This window comes from Erpetoichthys calabaricus, chromosome 8 (genome assembly GCF_900747795.2).
Source record: "Erpetoichthys calabaricus chromosome 8, fErpCal1.3, whole genome shotgun sequence".
NCBI classification, from domain to species: Eukaryota; Metazoa; Chordata; class Cladistia; order Polypteriformes; family Polypteridae; genus Erpetoichthys; species Erpetoichthys calabaricus.
This window is the reverse complement of record NC_041401.2, coordinates 139,865,254-139,882,466: the sequence shown is the minus strand read 5'-3', so window position 1 is coordinate 139,882,466 and position 17,213 is coordinate 139,865,254. Positions and strand designations below refer to the sequence as shown.

The 17,213-nt window shown below is 41.3% G+C and overlaps 1 protein-coding gene across 1 annotated transcript in view; it reads right to left on the bottom strand.

Annotated features, from left to right (window-relative positions):
* The window catches only part of vps8 (VPS8 subunit of CORVET complex), an 893,492-nt gene that overhangs the window by 852,095 nt on the left and 24,184 nt on the right, over positions 1-17,213 (bottom strand). The gene's annotated exons all lie outside the window — the stretch shown is intronic.

The window sequence follows — 17,213 nt, the reverse complement described above, 5'->3', positions numbered from 1 at the left end:
CTGTCTGTCGTTTCCTTCTTTACATGCAGTCAAGCTGGTTACTGCTCATGGTTTCCAAGACAGACTTAACCCGTTGAGTCAGGAATATAACCAGAGTGAAGAATCTCGCCCTTCCACTTAACGGTGCTTTCCCCGACTTTGAGGTGCTTACCAACTATCTGTTCTTCCCACTCCCCCCACTTAATATTCTAAGCTTCTAAAAAGACTCCGTCTTGTTCCAGGGAATGTACTAACTTAGCATTCCCAGCACCTCGCTAATTCTTTCACACTTTATGATGCTCAGTGCCCTTTCACTTTAGCGATTCCCCGACCGCAAGGTACTTTCCCTTTGTACTAAACTTCCATCCCTCCCTTCAAATTCCGAGTCTACTTAGGACTTCGTCTCATTCCAAGAGGCACTCTTATCGTTACGTCCCCAGTACCTCTCCCGGATGGTAAAGCAGTTGTACTCACCGGTCACCGATCTTGTTCCTATCTGCAATTTGCACCTTCACTTGGGTTCTCCGACAGGAGGGGAACTGAGGTTCACGGCTTCCAGCCCTGGGGACAAGCCAGTCCTAACTTTTCCCAGAGCTGGTCTCACCAGTTGTTACTACTTCACTGGCCCTCTGTGGATCCCTCACACGGGCTTGGACCCAGAGCCAGTAGCCACCACCTGTCCTTGTTCGGGCACCAAATAACTGTGGAAGTAAAAAAACCCAGAGGAAGACAGGACAAGTTCAGCCAATTAGATTTTTATTCAGTAACAAATGAGTATAGATTTTTTTCTATTGCCGTTTTATACTTTCTTCTTCCTTTCTTTAAAAATAAACATAATATTGTTTATGTAAGCATTTTATATAACTCTTTTAGGGTGTGGGATATGGCCGGCCATTCATCCCGGCCAATACCCCCAGGCCGCCAGGTGGAGCCCTCCCTGTAGCGTGGAAGTGCCCCGAATGCCAGCAGGGAATTATGGACAGTGGACTTTTAATTCACAGCCCTGCTGGATGCCATGGGGGCCGCCAGAGGACGCTGCAGGGAGGAGTAAGGAATATTTTCCCTACACCCCGGAAGTACGTCCCAGTCACATGGACAGAAGAAATGATGTGCTTCTGGGATGAGAAAGAAGAGTTTTGATCTGACCCGGAAGTGCTAGGAAATCACATGGACTGAGGGTTCAGAAGCACTTCCGGGTCATGGACTATAAAAGGATTATGGGAAACCCCAGAAGATGAGCTGAGCTGGGTGGAAGGGTGGCAACGCGTCTGGGAGAGTGGAGGATTATTGTAGTGTTATTGTTTATTTATATGAGTATTGTGGAGAGGAGGGTGCTTTGTGCACTGTATAGACCAAATAAATATCATATTTGGACTTTTACCTGGTGTCTGGCGTATTGTCGAAATCTAATATATATATATATATATATATATATATATATATAAATAAATATATATATATACACACATACATACACACATACATATCACATACATGTTACACAGCAAAGTCCTGCAAAGTACGATATCGCTCAAAGCAGCCCTGCAAATTGCACTGCTTACAATATGTGTTGCACTGGTGTTTCCTTTTCAATTCTCTGTTGCTGCACTTTCTCACATACAGTAATCCCTCTGGAACGTAACCCCCGCGATAGGTGAAAATCCGCAAAGTAGCGACCTATATTTATTTTATTATTTATACATATTTTAAGGCTTTATAAACCCTTCCCACACTCTTATAAACCTTTCTCACTCTCTTGTTAACCTTTCCCACGCTCTTATAAACACTTCCTATGCTCTTAAACACTTTCTACATTCTTAAACACCTCAGACCAACACTGCACACTGCACGCAGCGATCAGACGTCAATGTGTCTGCACTCGCTTTGTGAAGGGGGGCAGCTGAACTCACGCTGAGCAGAAATGGACTTTGTGCTGCTTCTGCCAAAATGCCTTCCTGTCGCTCTGCGGGAGGAGTGTGTGTGTGTGAGAGCTGAACGCACCTTCGCTCAAACCCCCCCTCCCCGGAAGCGCAGTACGCTCCTGCCACTTCGCACTGTCAAGGGGGTGGGGAGCTGAATGAACGCTAAGGAGAAGTGGACTTTGTGCTGCTTGTCGCTCTGCGTGTCAATAATTTAAAAGCCTGTACTGTACATCACCAATTTTCCTGTCTCACTGTCTTGTCTTGCGTGAAGTTAAAATGTTTTATAATAGTGAGATGTTACTCATATCCTTAGCCCGACATCCACATATCATATGTGTTAACAAAGTGTGTTTTATAAGTTTACATGTGTTTAAAGCATGTGGGATGGGTATTTTAAGGCTTAAACTAAAAAAATGTTTATTTATATGGTCTTTCTATATCGCAGATTTTCTCCTGTTGCTGATGGGTCTGGAACATAACTTCCGCGATAGGCGGGCAATCACTTGTATTTAAAAACCCGCGAAGTCGTGAATCCGCGAAAAGTGAACCGCGAAGTAGCGAGGGATTACTGTATATTGTTAGTGTGTACTGTAAAGAGACAAGTCACCCATTTGACATCGTGCCATGCCACTGCCACCAATTTTCCGCCTGCATGAAAACTGTATTGTCACCTCTTTTCATCTTCAGCCTGTCTGGCTTCAATTGTGAAGGCATGTCTCTCCTGTTCACCCTCACTGTGCCACAAGCTCCAATTCCTCTGCTCTGTAGCTCCATGAACAATTCTGGGCATGTATAAAAATTGTCCATGTACACAACATGACCCAAATGTTCATAGCCCTGAAGCAGCTCCAGCACAACCTGACTTGTCAAGGGACAGTTCTCTCTTTGAAAGAAATACTTTCCTGTATATGTAATTACTTTCAGGCAGAAACCAGTGTTTGCTTCTGCCAGTACAAAATCCTTTATGCCATACTTTGTGGGAATGTCTGGCATATATTGGCAGAAAAAAAGGCGTCCCTTTTATTTTATCATAGATTCATGCACAGACAAATCACGGCCAGGCTGATAAAATTGTTTATATGTTGGTTCAACAATGTCAAGCAGGGGCTGAACTTCATACATGGGGTTATAGCCTGGCTCACCCCTTGAGATTTGCTTCTGGTTATCACAGAAGTGAATAAAACTTTGCAGCAGCACGTATCTATCACGCGGCATAACCTGTCCAAAGCCACCAGGGCACAAAGCACATTTGGAGCAAGGCTCCCTGAAGTTATATCACCAGTCTAGTCCCATCTTTATTTGTAATGCCACAAAGCCCTTCATTTAGTCTTTTGTTGTGTGTTTCCACTTTGAAAAACGAGAATTTGGTGTAAGCGCAGCCCGTGATTCAAAAAATTGCTCTGCATACCTGTTTCCCTGGATGTCAACTTTGTCGACATGCGCCCTCAACCTCTCCTGTCGACAAAAGTGGACATCCGCCCTAAAAGAGTTAAGTACGCTAATGGGCCATCTGTTCTTATTTTTTTCACTTGTCATATAGACCCTAAAGAAGGAAAGGTCAGCTCTCGTGTCAAATAGATGCGTTCCTAAGAAACTGGAAATCTTCCTAAGTCAGCTTACTGGACCCTGTCTTATGACAGACACCTGTATGAATAACCTGCCATTATAGCAAAACGGCTTTGTTAGCTATTAACCCTTAGTAGCTTGAAAGCAGTTAATTTTTTTCACACTTTATTACAGAGTGTTGTATGTTTAAAATGACAGTGACCTCCAGTCAGTACATGAATTAACACGTGTAACTAAAAGTATAAGTACAGAACACACTTTAGCAGAAACACTAAAAGCCTCCTTAGGGCTATGAATTTAATTTGTGCGTTTGCTGTGTGTATTTATTTGCACTGTTTTCATAAGTTCTTGTATGTAGGCAGTGTGGAATAGTGGTGAAGGCCTATGTATGTGTGTATGTATAATTCAATGTTTGTATGTATGTATGTATGTATGGTTTTATGTATATATGTATGTGTGAGTGTGGTGCAGCGGGTCCACAGCTCACGTCAAAAAGCCACTTTTTAAATAAATAATCGCAGCCTTTGCAGCTTAGAGAGGGGGCGTGGTAGTGTGGCGGATCGGTTCCTGGGGAATTCGTGATTCGGGCGATCTTCGCTTAAGTGCACAGGTGAGGAATCGTCTGCATCCGTTGTTCCCGGGAGCTGCTAATTGCCACATCTGATCCACATTCCCGTAATAAATAGAAGCGCGAGGCGGCTAGCAAGGGAGAAGAGAAAAAAAAAGAAAGTGAATGGAGATTAAGAGAAGAGAAGAAGGCAGCAAGAAGCAGGCAGGAGAAAGACAGTGTGTGAGTGAGTGAATAAGCTGAGGAAGCTGAGCAGTAAGCGCTAGCAGGGTGTTTGGCCGACACCTAGGGCAGTCGGTAGTGGTCGCTTCTGCTGAGCGTGTAGTTGAGAAGCAGGAGTGACCGGAAGAAGGATGGCTCGCAGAAGAAGACAGCGGGAGTCGGGAGGTGGATTCCCCAGCGTGTGCGTCCTGGTCGCTGGTGTTTGTTAATAAAAGCACTTTTGCACTTTTTGCACCATCCCTTGCTTTGTTGTGCCTCACTGCCTAGCTCATCGGTGACATTACCGACGGTGTTGGGTTCAAGAGTTCCCAGAAGTCAGATGGGAGCATGGATCGAACCCGCATCGTCACAGTGAGACTTTTGCCTTCTAAATGAATGGTAGATTTATTGAATTAAAAATAGCACCATTTTTTCCTCTACCCTTGTAAAACTTATTTTGTAATAAATGCCCATGCACTTTATGTTTTTCAGGTTTGACGTGCCCAACTCAACCAGCACCGAAGTCAGGAAAGCCGTTGAGACATTTGCTGCAGCCCACTTCACAAGCGAGCAAAAATGGAACTTGGCCAACTACCTTGCCTACACAACAGAGGTAGCACAGAGCCACTATTGCTGCTGGGACAATGCGGTAGTGGCCAACACCATTGACATTGTCCATACTCATTTGGGATCCTCCAGCTCTGGTGAGGAAGTTGCAGCCCCCAGTACAAGCAGGACTGCTGCTACACAAGCAGTAAAGAGAGAAGTCGATTTTTCTATGTTCAAATCGATATTCCCAGTGTTCAGTGAAGGCCAGCCTCCTACTAAGAAGCTGAGGAAGGAGGCTGGTTTTGGTGAGGACCAGTCATGTTATGATCGGTGGAGTGCCTGCCAGTACATGGAAAGACAGAATTACATTTTGTGTGAGTATTGCCCTCTGATTGGATTGATCTTTGGACTTTGTTTTCCACGAATTGTAGTGTGTAGAAAGAAGTAAGACAATTAAAACTGAGTCTGTTTCTGTCTCTTTTTTTTCAGCCATGTTCCGTCGCACCAAACCCACCCTGGAAACTTTGCAATGGAAAACTGAGAGGAAGGGATGGGAGTCCAATTGTCCAAAGGCAGGGGAGATCCTCAGCCTTTGGAGACCTGCCTCCAAAAATGAAGTGGAAGATGACCGCAAAATTTCCAGGGCGGTGCAGCATCAAAGGTGGAGGGGGCTCCATATAAAAGATTTTGGCAGTGAGAGAGGATTTGGTAAGACATTTTTTTCTATTTTTGAAATAAAAAAAAAATCTGTTTTTAAGTACTTTAACGCGGCTGTCTTATGTCATGTTGATTTGTTGCAGAAGTGGTTGCAACCTGAAATTACTCCAAAGAAGACAATTTGTGACTACCATGGGCGGGTAGTCACAAAGGAAGAGGGAATGAAACTTGTGCAAAGTCAAGTGGATGAGATGGGCTATGTCTTCTTCTATAACACTGGGGACAAAATGCTGGCGATTGATACTCAGACATTCCCGCATGAGTGTCATCCAGAGGTTGACACCTTTGGACGCCGCATTAACCATTCTAGGAAGCGGTTCATCCTCAAGCCGGTGCTCTGTAAGATTTTGGTGCATGGCAATTTAACGGACACAATCCTTTTGCGTGCCACGAAGGACATCACTGTAGATGAAAAGCTTAAATTTGACTACGGGGTCAACCACAAGTCCTTTCAGGGCGAAGGCTACAAGCTGACGACCTATGACGGAGGCTTGACGATTAGCCTCCGGTAAGAGTCTATGTTGCTAAATTCTGTGTATTACACATTCCTACGTATTAGCTAGTTTAGCACCTCATAAAATCTCTGTGTTTGATACATGCTTACATGCTCCTACTCCTGTACAGGCAGTCCCCGGGTTACGTAAGAGATAGGGACTGTAGGTTTGTTTTTAAGTTGAATTTGTATGTAAGTCGGAACAGGTACATTATTTTAATAAATACTATTGTTGATGGACTGTAACCAAGTGCTCTGCCAATGAATGATGGAGTTTCACCTCTCTCTGAACTTTATTATTTCTACTTTATTTTCCATGGTGATGGTTTTTCTCTTCTTCACTGTATCACCAGCACTTGCATCAGATTTATGTTTCAGAGACATTATTGAAGGGTGAAGACAAAAGGTTAAGATGAGCTTTTCTGCACAGCACTGTATATGCTATCACAGCAGGAAGGCACCCCTCGTCAGCACGTCTGGCATATTGAACGAGAGACAACTTCCTGCTATGTACATAACAGTAAAAGCAGGCTTGCTATTGAGAATGAATGGGGGCGGCAAGGGGCAATTCACCATTCGCCCACCACACAGTCACCTTCACTTGCATACAGTATGCTGCCTGCAGCGTCTGCCCACCGAGAACAAACAGGGTGCGGCCAAAGGCGGGTAGTGAATCACCCACAACCACGCCCATTCAACAGGCAGGCACCCGAGGCACACTAAACAATTCTGCCCTCCGCTGCCTCATTCACCCTGAATGGCCTCCATTCAGCCACAACCGGGTCACCGCTTGCAGCATCACCAGCCGCCCACCGAGAACGAACGGGGCAGTCAGGAGCAGTAGCTGCAGCGCCGTGGTGGGCGGGCAGCGAACCGCCCCATCAAGCTTCTGTCCTGCACACGAGCAGTAGCGTGGCCCTGGCGACTATGGACCCCAAGTCACCGTTTGCTGAGAATGAATGGGGTTTCGGCTCCCATTGCCCCATTCATCAACCGGAGCTGCTTGAGGGACACTACACTGCGCAAGCAGCGAAATCACCACCTCCAGTCACTGCAGTTTCCCCAGGCTGAAGATGACTGAGCAGCAGTTACTGAGGAGCCTGCGTCGTGTCCCCTAGACAGATGAAAGAGCAGCTCGGCCCCGTTCGTAACTCGTATATCGGATGTCTGATAACTTGGGGAATACCTGTATTAAGTTTCAAACAGTGATTAGAACAAGCCATGGTACAGAAACGGCACTAGTTTGACTTGAAAATTAACAGACTATTTGGGTTTAGAATTATCAATTTCTTCAGGGAACTGCAATCTGTAATAACCTCGCTATTCTCTCTGTGTTAGGGATCTGCACCAGCACCACCTGACCAAGATACTATGAAGGTGGGAAAATCAGCTGTCCACGAGACCAACTTCATCAGATCCTTTCTGTCAAGATGAGAACGTATTGGTTTTATTTAGGAATATTCAGTTCAGGTACAATACCCAGGTGGGGCAGAGCTGCCTTAACTCATGCATAATTTTTTTTTATGCAAATCAAGTCATTCCTTTATGGAGAATAGATATTAAACTAAACTATTAGATGCCAATGTGAAATTTTAGTCATGTCTTTTGCAAACTTATCAATATTCAGCATTTAATAGAAAGTACATTATCAATATTACTTGAAAAAGTTACAGAAAAAAATCAACCTGGCTTTCCTTTCCAAAAACAGCAACTGAATAAAATTAAGAATTTAAAACAAGACCTGTGTTAGTGAGAATCTGCAAAAAAAAAAGCAAAAGTTAATTCTACATTAAAAAATAAAAATAAAATTGGAAACTATAAATTTACAAAATTGAGTCTACATTAAGCATGTCCCATAAAAACTAAGGGACCATACACAGGATGCTCCTGATGTGCAATTGTCATTCATTTGCATATTCTTGCAAAAAAAACAAAAAAAAAAACAAACACAATAGTTATCTTGCTCAACCAATAAAGTACCAGTGTAGTATAGGGGTTTAACCTTCCCATAACATTCATTTTATTCTGACATTCAACTGTTCCCTAAGTCATCTAGGGTTGGTTAATGTTCAGCATTAAAAGGAACTGAGATGCAGTACAAAATTTAACAAAATGTTATAAAGAATAAACAACCTCAGAAAGGACTGCTGAAAACCAAGGATGTTCATATATGCTGTGATAATCCCAGGCTAAATAAAACAATACAACTGGTACACAAGCTTAGCACCAATGAAAAAAATCAAAACACTATGCAAACAGAACAGAAAAACTGGTTCACATCCATTTAAAAGCTCAGATCATTAGTAAAGAACTACAAGAATACAAATAGGAGAAAACACATACTGGAAATTCTTTACAAAATTCAGACTATATAAAACTAAACAAGGTGAACTGTAATTTTAATAACTCATTCATTGACCATAATTGTACAGAATAAAAAACTGTGTTCTATTTCTACAGCTGTTGCTGATAGAGTTTGAATTAAACCAGACCTGAAAACATGATGCTGGCTGTGTTCAAAGTCCTTAGCAAATCATTAAATTCTTCTCTGAAAATGAACAGACATCTGTTTTATGCCTTATGTTGCAGTGTATATTTTCGGATGATGTTAACAAAGTTTCATAGAAATGTAGAGTCTCAGCGGAAAAAAAGTGAGTTCAGCTATTTTTGTACTATTTACAATAAAACTAAAAGGTTAAAAAAAAATCAAAGTATAAATATTCCCAACAATTAAAAACAATTTTTAAAAGAGAGAAAGAAATCTTGATTCAAGCAGGACCTTGAAGAGTCCTTCCTATGTCAAAAATTCCTTTACAATATCTTCATGCGGCTCTGTGTCACATATAGGCTTTCCAACTGTTTTCAGTCAGAGTCATATATTGATTGTATGGCATCATAAATATATATACAGTTAGGTCCATAAATATTTGGACAGATACAACTTTTTTCTAATTTTGGTTCTGTACTTTACCACAATGAATTTTAAATGAAACAACTCAGATGCAGTTGAAGTGCAGACTTTCAGCTTTAATTCAGTGGGGTGAACAAAACGATTGCATAAAAATGTGAGGCAACTAAAGCATTTTTTAACACAATCCCTTCATTTCAGGGGCTCAAAAGTCATTGGACAAATTAAATAACTGGAAATAAAATGTTCATTTCTAATACTTGGTTGAAAACCCTTTGCTGGCATTGACAGTCTGAAGTCTTGAACTCATCATCTCATCATTGATATCAATCTTACTATTTGGGTAGTCATCTACCAGACTGAACCCACTTAGTGCGAAACACATGTTGTGTGCTCTTATTACTTGACATGTAATATATGGCATATCTATGATCTGATTCTTCCAGCTGAGAGGGAGTGGCGGATGTCTGCTGACTGGCCAACCAACCACAAGCGTTACGTGGTAGGCGACACCCCAAATAATCATACTGTGATCAGACCTATATTGATGTAATATTCTGAACTTCATCCTGTTAAGTAAGGGAACCAGCCGCAGTGGTGCAGCATCTGAGGCTCTGCCTCAGGCACGGACATCCAAGGTTCAATCCCCGCAAGGAAGGGAAGCCCCAACTATTATTTGACAGGTACTATATTGCATGCATATAGTCTCTAATGGAACATTTATGTGTGTTTGTGTGTGTGTGTGTGTATGTGTGTGTGAATTTATATTATATACTGTATCTTTATATACATATGTAAAATCCAACGTCTGTATGTTTGTCTGCTTTTCACGAGAGAACTACTTAATGGATTTAGATCAGGTTTTTTTTTTTCTATAATTTGCTTCAACATTCTGGTTAATTTTGCGACCTCTCATCACGCTAACATTCATAGTTCACTTGCAGTACCAATTTATTTGCACAAATCCGAGAGACACGCAGCAAGCCGAGGGGAGGGGGCGGGGCCCTCCTCCCTCATGTGGCAGCCACAGGGCATATCTTACATTCATTTAGCGCACAAACAAAAACTATTTAATGTATTTAGATCGTGTTTTTTTCTAGAATTTGCTTGAACATTCTGGTTGATTTTGCGACTTCCCTCATCCTGCTAAGAATCATAGTCGCTTGCAGGAGAGATATAGTCACGCTAATCCAAGACAGAGGCTGCACACCGAGGGGAGGGGGAAGAGTGCCGTCAGGAGTGGGGAGCTGGGTGGGCCCCTCCTCACTCATACGCCAGCCTCCATTCAAATCACTCTATCTCTTGCCATGTTTTGGAGCGGACCTCGCCTCCGCTTAGCTGCGATACGTATTTGTTTATTGATTTTTAAAGTTTATCCTGTTTCACTACTATGCGGGCGAAGCCGCGGGGGATGTTTAGTACATAATATAAAAACATATATATATACACACACATGCATACATATACACACACACACACACACACACGCACACACACACACACACACACATACGTCCCATTAGAAACTGCAACAAAAATTCAGCCTAGACCAAAATAATGTATGATTAAACACAATCTGAGCACCTATGAAGAGAGTACACACTTTCACATTAATAAAAAAATGGTCCTTTTATTATATTTCCAGATTTGCAAAAAACATGATCCGGAGTTTTTGCTGACTAGATGTTACTACACCACAATTATACATTATATTTAAAAGGTCATGTAAAAAGGAAACCCGCTTTTACATAGTTTGGCACAAGCCCCCATTCCAGTTCAAACTGATAAGGCTCCTTCACTCAATCATTATTAACAACAGTAATAAAGAAAGAGGTGGTCACTCAGTAAAGTCCTGATTGTGTATCCAACTTAACTTTCTACAATTAAAGTGTTTCTCATTCAGCAGACACTTAACTTCGCTGTCTAACTTAAATTATTGCATAGTTAAAATGTCTTAGAATTTTGACTGAGCCTGGTCAGCTACAATATTGTCCTTTATTTTCAGTCACTAATTACTATTCCACAAATTAATTGTAGTGAAGAACTCTAATGCATAACTTCTCAAAACCACCAAGCAGACATAAAATTCAAAGCCTGTACTAATCTTGAATCAGTTAGTGCTTAAGGTAGAAGATACAGGGACTTAAAAGGTGTCAGATGACTCATCACTTTAAAGACTGTTATTTCACTTACTTGATTGGATTGTGCTATTGCCATGACACTTAAAAGTAATTCGAATACTTACTCATTTCACCACATCCATTAACAAGAACATTTGGATTTTATGTACTCAAAAATACATCAAGAAAAGTACCCACAGTTTAAAGTCCTGAAGATAGGGAACCTTCATGGCCTCTTGTCTTTCTTATGTTAGAAAATACTTTCAAACAGACAATGGACATCTTGGATTCACATTTCAATGTGAAATTTCTTTAGCACAAGGTAGGCTGAAATAATACTTTTTCGGTCTTTGAAGTGTTGAAATAGTCATAAGATGAAAGCGGACAAGAGTGTTTTCTTCAGACCAAATTAATATATTAGTTTATCATCATAAATCATACAAATTAAGCACAGACTGGTGGAAGTGTGCAATATACCGTTGAATCTGGTATATCATATTAAATTCTCCTCCAGTAAGGATTTAGAAAAAGGAAAACGTTTTACCAGTAGGCTAACATTTGGTGGAAAAGTTGCAAACACATTTAAAAGTAAAGTATAAAACATGAAATAATTTTCTGTACTTGTGTTAAAAGTAATGTGTTTGTGTATTCACTTTTATCTGAACTTTGCAAAATAAGTGAGCCCCTTACTCCCCCATTACTCAGGATGCTGTGCAGTTCGACCCGATTAGAAACAGGAATGCAACAATGAAAACAGGAAGGAACCATTTACAAGGCACTGGGAAAGTAAGCGAGTGAGAAAAAGGCTGTACTCTCATTGGTTCAAGACAGGTGAATACTTACTACTCAAAACTTAAACTTGTTTCAATATCAGAGTGTTAACAAGCATGACACTGCGTAAGAGATGCACCTGTGTGCACAATTAATGGGCAGTACATTTGTTAAAAAAATATGCTTCAGTCTGAAAAATATGAACAATTATACTAGTATTCATCAAAGCCAGAGTTTTTAATTATACTGTATTGTGATATGAATTTTGTCCATACTGCCCACTACTGACTGGGATGGGCAAATGAATAACAGCTTACACCAGTGAGATGATGTTTACGCAAACAGCGCAATGAAGAAATCTATAACATGGAAGCAAGAGAGTGTTCTCTTTTTTTTTTTTAAGCATTTAATTTTTGTTACAGATACAGTATGATCTAGTACAGCCCTTGTACAGCTACTGCCAGCATACAATATATTTAATTAAATATGGTTTATTACATTATTCATGCACAGTAGTTTGCCTGCAAAGAGGCACCCCTCCATCCCCCTCTCCCATTCACAGAATGAAACAACACATTCCAGTTACTTGTAGATACAACTACTTGAATGATCAATTGTCTTTCATTGTTTGCTTTTGCTCTTAACATTGGACTCATTGTTGAGATTTACATCATCCTTTTTAATAAAATCCCTGTGTGCATCCATGTGTCTGTGTGTATGTGTCTTCTGGTGAAGTGCGCATGCGCGGGGCATGGTGCGATGCGCGATATTACTGTCAGAGAAAGTTATAAGCGTTTTATGGAAATACAAACCAGTATTACTACAAGTGGAAAGTAAAGGTACACAATACAGTGATTCATATTACAGCCACATACAAGCCAGTATTACTGTCAGAGGAGATTAAAGGCATATTACCGACGCGCACACCAGTATTACCGCCAGAGAAAATTAAAAGGTATATTAAGGACGTACAAGCCAGAGGACGTAGAAGAGAGTATTACTGTCACAGAAAATTAAAGACACACAATACACGGCGGCAGCCCATGAAGAACGGTCAGCTCAGCAAGTAAATATCAACAAAAGAAAGGCTGAAAGAAAGAAAAATACAACCAACAAAAAGAAGGAGGTCAAAGTCCCTTGCCATTTAATACAGACTGTTCCTACTAATGTTTATGCACTACTGTTCTAGCGCCCGTTATTGTAACGGGCTAAATGACTAGTGATATTATATTTAAGGATGCAACTCTTCTACTAATCTATGTTTTATAAGATTGCAGGGCTTTATTTTTTTCTTTGTTAATTATTCATTAAATATTCTTATCAAAACGTATTTGTTTTTTCTTTTCTTGTAACTTTCTCTTTGATGTCTTGTGAAGCACTTTGAGCTACATTTTTTATATGAAAATATGCTATATAAATAAATGTTGCTATTGCTTTTGGAAAAATTATTGGCAATAATTCACTACTTCACACTGACACTGAATTGGAAAATTATGTTCCGGCAAGCCATAACCAAAAATTAAATAAAGTGGACTTGAGAATCCTTGAATTTGTATTCTAGACCTCTATCAATGTTTTGCTCCTACCTTATGAATAGGTGACATTTTCCCCTATGAAGGGGTATGAACCCATTTCTTCCAGTGCAAAACAAGGTAAGTAACAGATTTATTTACAAACACATAGATTTGTGAAGAGGAGGGAGAGCATCTATTAACAGACATAATGTCTCGCCTATAATTAAAAGTAATGGCTTTCACCAAATGTGGTGTCAGAATAAAATGGCAAGATTGACTAATTATGTTTGACACTAGTACTGATCTTGAAGAAAAAAAAAGAAAACAACAACAAAAGAAATGTCTTTATCAACATCCAACCTAGGACAAACTGCATGCTTAGATTTTATTATTCTGCTTCAAACGTAGCTCAGATGAAGGCTTAATGCTGTATTGCTAAACTATTTTGAGGGCAGGTTACTTGGACATTACATTTGCCCCTCCTTTTAAAAAGATAAATACACAGGTGCTGCCCTTCTCTTACTCCCTTAGTATCATTTCTTAGATTTAAGTATTGTGACAGGCGGCCACGGCCATTACCTTGCCGGGACAACAACTGTATGGAAGGATCAGGGGAGAGAGCATCGGCCAGACAATACCTTTCCCAGGACGCTAGAGGGCAGCTCTCCTGGGAGGCTGTGGCACCATGGATTCCCGCAGGGTATGCTGGGAGTTGGAGTTTGGCACGGCCCTGTTGGATTTTATGGGGGCTGCCAGGGGAAGCTGCAGAGCCCTTCACTGGTTCCAGATCCGATTAATGAGCCACCTGAAACACTCCCAGGGCTATCATAAAAGGAGCCGCCTCACTCCATTCAGAAAAGCAAGGAGGAGGAAGGACGAAGCTTACCAGCAGGAGTGGAGGCAGAAGGACTGGGAATTGGCAGCTGAAGGAAGGACTGTATTGTGGTGCTTTATGTACTGTGCTGTGGGAAGCAGAGAAAAGCCCTCCCCAGATATAAATAAAATGTGTGCTCTGGACTGGAACTTGTGTCTGCCTGTATGTGTTGGGTTAAGGTGGCTGTACATGCCACAGTGTTCCACAAGTGACATCCCAGATGGGACTTCCTGGACGTCAGTTGTCAGGAAACCAATTATAAAAAATTTCTTGTGATAAAATCAACACAGCAGCACGAGTCACACACACGCAGCAGCCCAGCGGCACAAGGCTCTCACAAGCAGCAGCCCAGCAGTAAATTTATGGTACTTATAAAAGTTAGCTTTTTTTCAGTTTTATTCTCTCAGTCACATACATGCTCATCTCCAAACCCCAATCTGACCGTAACTAACAGCACCAGAATAAATTCACACCCAATCTAACGCTGTACGTTTTCACATAATATTGCATTAGTGCAATGATGTTTTCTCATTGGTACTATTCAGGTCATAAAAGGATTTCTTCAAAATGTCACATATATTTGTCACTTGCCTTTTTCCCAGTGCTGCGTTGACATCATGTACCAGAAGGTGTGAGCTTATTCAATGCGAACAGTAGCATGCACGTGGCCGGTTGCTTGTGCTACAACAAGCTTGACCTGGCGGCGATCAATACACATGTACTGTACAAGGCATGCACGGGTCCACTGTTAAAAGAAGAGTGTTTTTGGCTCACCCTGCAGAGGAACTTCATGTCTGCTCTTACAAGAAAAGGCGATAGGTAAATCGACAAGCTTCTGTTCCAAGACTGCTGCTTCCCCCAGGAAAGCAAACTCAGTGAGTGTCAGGCGCCCCTTCAGTGTAATAGGAACCATAGCATAGAGAGAAGTGTTTACATTGCAACAGGTACACATTGTAAATGTAGGAAGGACGGTCCTTGGGTGTGTGGGAACTGTTAACATTTGAATTTGATGATTGCATATAGCATGGAACTGACCTCTCTGTACTATTCTTTCCTTTGCATGCCCTGTAGTACAAAAGAAACACCATCATGCATCAAAATGTGGAGATTGGGCAAGATCGGAAGAAAAGAAAAAAACACGGTCACTGATTAGAACCGCAAGAAGGCATGCAAATGATTATGAATAATAAATGCTGCATCAGTGCCACAGTGTTTTCCGAAATGTACTATAAAGATCATAAAATGAATTACAGTAATCCCTCGCTATATCGCGCTTCGCCTTTCGCGGCTTCACTCCATCGCAGATTTTATATGTAAGCATATTTAAATATATATCGCGGATTTTTCGCTGCTTCGTGGGTTTCTGCGGACAATGGGTCTTTTAATTTCTGGTACATGCTTCCTCAGTTGGTTTGCCCAGTTGATTTCATACAAGGGACGCTATTGGCAGATGGCTGAGAAGCTACCCAGCTTACATTTCTCTTTCTCTTGTGCTGACTTTCTCTGATCCTGACCTAGGGGGATTGAGCAGGGGGGCTGTTCGCACACCTAGACGATACGGACGCTAGTCTAAAAATGCTGAAAGATTATCTTCACGTTGCTATCTTTTGTGCAGCTGCTTCCTGAAACGACATGCTGCACCGTGCTTCGCATACTTAAAAGCTCGAAGGGCACGTATTGATTTTTGCTTGCTTGTTTTTCTCTGTCTCTCTCTCTCTTTCTGTGCTCTTGACGGAGGGGGTGTGAGCTGCCGCCTTCAACAGCTTTGTGCCGCGGTGCTTCGCATACTTAAAAGACAAACAGCCCTATTGATTTTCCTCTGCCTTTATGACAGTCTCTGCTCCTGACTCCTTTGAAGAGGAAGATATGTTTGCATTCTTTTAATTGTGAGACTGAACTGTCATCTCTGTCTTGTCATGGAGCACAGTTTAAACTTTTGAAAAAGAGACAAATGTTTGTTTGCAGTGTTTGAATAACGTTCCTGTCTCTCTACAACCTCCTGTGTTTCTGCGCAAATCTGGGACCCAAGCATGACAATATAAAAATAACCATATAAACATATGGTTTCTACTTCGCGGATTTTCTTATTTCGCGGGTGGCTCTGGAACGCAACCCCCGCGATGGAGGAGGGATTACTGTACTCCAAATACCTAATATATATACTTGTGTCTCTGTTTTTTGTCAGTACAGCTTTGACATCATGGACCATAAGGTGCATACTAATTCAGCCTGAGCAGGAATACTCAATAAAACTGAATAAAAAAAATTCAAGTGACAGTGAGATACGAAGAAGGCAGATTCACCAGTGTTTGTGTGTCAGCTTTTATCCCTCCAGATCAGAGAATTTCCAGTTCCGTTGTCTCAAAACACCACTCACATCTACAGTTATTCCCAGCTTCAGATAAAAATTAACAGCATCAGATCCCCTAATGGGGGGGGTGACACTATGTATCGTGATCGTGACTGGGAGAAGTAAAAAAAAAAAAAAAAAAAAAACACTAACTTTTACAAGTACTATAAATTTACACCAGCTGTTAGACACAAATCAAATGTATGTTTTTATTGTATAACTAGTCATTTAGCCCGTTACAATAACGGGCGCTAGAACAGTAGTGCATAAACATTAGTAGGAACAGTCTATATTAAATGGCAAGGGACTTTGACCTCATTCTTTTCGTTGGTCGTATTTTTCTTTCTTTCAGCCTTTCTTTTGTTGATGTTTACTTGCTGAGCTGACCATTCTTCATGGGCTGCCACCGTGTATTGTGTGTCTTTAATTTTCTGTGACAGTAATACTGTCTTGTACGGCTCTATTCAATAAGGGTGCGCACAAAAAGGAGAGCTTCAAAAGGGCGACCTCAATTGAGCGCGGAGAATAAAGGCTTTCGTAGATAACTTAGTTCAAATGGCTCTGGAATACGTGAAGAGCAACAAAGGTGCAGATCTTTACTTACGTGCGCCTTTATTCGCGGCGCCCAATTGAGGTCGCCCTATTGAGGCTCGCCTTTTTGTGCGCGCCCTTATTGAAGGA